The following is a 2,383-nucleotide window of genomic DNA, read 5'->3' as shown; positions in this document are numbered from 1 at the left end:
CGGCGGCGGGGCGGGGCGGGAGCGGGCGGGCGGGCGCGGTGAGTCCCGGGCTCCCGCTGGGCGAGGCGGAGGGCCGGTCGGGGAGGCTTCTCGGCGCGGATGGCGGCGGATTCGAGCCCCGGGCGCCGCCGCTGCTGCTGCTGCTGCTCCTCTTTTTTTTTCCCCCCCCTTCACACTCTCTCTCCTCTCTCTCCTCTCCCGCCCCCTCCCCCGCGCGCGACGCCCCGCCTCAGCCCCGCCCCCCCCCGCCCGGCGCGCCCGCGCGCGCGCTTCTCCCGCCCCACAAGATGGCGTCCCCCCCTTGACGTCATCGCCGTGGAGGGCGGGGCCCAGCCGGCTCGCTGTCACTCACTCACCGCCACAGGCTCCGCCCACCCATTCCCCTCACCCCACGGCTGTGGCCGCGGCCGCGCGACGCCCCGCCTCAGCCCCGCCCCTCCCCCCCCACAAGATGGCGTCCCCCCCCTTGACGTCATCGCCGAGGAGGGCGGGGCCCAGCCGGCTCCCTGTCACTCACCGCCACAGGCTCCGCCTCCCGCCCGCGCGCGCGCTTCTCCCGCCCCACAAGATGGCGTCCCCCCCTTGACGTCATCACCGAGGAGGGCGGGGCCCAGCCGGCTCGCTGTCACTCACCGCCACAGGCTCCGCCACACACCCCCCCCCCACTTCCCTTCACCCCACGGCTGTGGCCGCGCGACGCCCCGCCTCAGCCCCGCCCCCCCGCGCGCGCGCTTCTCCCGCCCACAGGATGGCGCCCCCCCTGACGTCATCACCGAGGAGGGCGGGGCCCAGCCGGCTCGCTGTCACTCACCGCCACAGGCTCCGCCCACCCATTCCCCTCACCCCACGGCTGTGGCCGCGCGACGCCCCGCCTCAGCCCCGCCCCCCGCTTCTCCCGCCCCACAAGATGGCGTCCCCCTGACGTCATCGCCGACGAGGGCGGGGCCCAGCCGGCTCCCTGTCACTCACCGCCACAGGCTCCGCCCCCCCCCCCCCCCCCGTGGACTGGCGGCACCTTTCCTGTCAATCACAGCACCACACACCGCAACCTCCTGCCACTCACTGCCACTGACCGCCACTCACTGCCACTGACCGCCACTCACTGCCACTGACCGCCACTCACTGCCACCGACCGCCGCTCACTGCCACTGACCGCCACTCACTGCCACTGACCGCCACTCACTGCCACTGACCGCCACTCACTGCCACTGACCGCCACTCACTGCCACCGACCGCCACTCACTGCCACTGACCGCCACTCAATGCCACCGACCGCCACTCACTCACTGCCACCGACCGCCACTCACTGCCACTGACCGCCACTCACTGCCACCGACCGCCACTCACTGCCACCGACCGCCACTCACTGCCACTGACCGCCACTCACTGCCACTGACCGCCACTCACTGCCACTGACCGCCACTCACTGCCACCGACCGCCACTCACTGCCACCGACCGCCACTCACTGCCACTGACCGCCACTCACTGCCACCGACCGCCACTCAATGCCACCGACTGCCACTCACTGCCACCGACCGCCACTCACTGCCACCGACCGCCACTCAATGCCACCGACCGCCACTCAATGCCACCGACCGACCGCCACTCACTGCCACCGACCGCCACTCACTGCCACCGACTGCCACTCAATGCCACCGACTGCCACTCAATGCCACCGACCGCCACTCACTGCCACCGACTGCCACTCAATGCCACCGACTGCCACTCAATGCCACCGACTGCCACTCAATGCCACCGACTGCCACTCAATGCCACCGACCGCCACTCACTGCCACCGACCGCCACTCACTGCCACCGCCGCCACTCACTGCCACCGACCGCCACTCACTCCACCGACCCACTCACTGCCACCGACCTCCACTCACTGCCACCGACCGCCACTCACTGCCACCGACCGCCACTCACTGCCACCGACCGCCACTCACTGCCACTGACCGCCACTCACTGCCACCGACCGCCACTCACTGCCACCGACCGCCACTCACTGCCACCGACCGCCACTCACTGCCACCGACTACCACTCAATGCCACCGACCGCCACTCAATGCCACTCACTACCGCCTCCTGCCACACATTTCAACCTCTCGCAAAAACACTGCCACTAACTGCAACCTCCCGCCACTCACTCCAAGGCACTGCAACCCCCTGCCAGCCTGCATTCACTGCCACCTGCTGACAGCTATTCTGCACGGCACCACTGAAACCTCTTAATAATAATAATAATAATAATCCTGGCATTTGATTCAGTGCCTTATCGCGTCTTTGGGACGTCTCAAAGCGCTTCCCAGGATATCCTGGAAAGCGATTTGACTGTGTATTTTGTGGTAATTAATTAACACAATGCATTTAATGCATTAAATG

The sequence above is a fragment of the Callorhinchus milii genome, unplaced genomic scaffold (assembly GCF_018977255.1).
Source record: "Callorhinchus milii isolate IMCB2004 unplaced genomic scaffold, IMCB_Cmil_1.0 Scaffold28, whole genome shotgun sequence".
NCBI classification, from domain to species: domain Eukaryota; kingdom Metazoa; phylum Chordata; class Chondrichthyes; order Chimaeriformes; family Callorhinchidae; genus Callorhinchus; species Callorhinchus milii.
Note: the sequence above shows the minus strand (reverse complement) of the source record.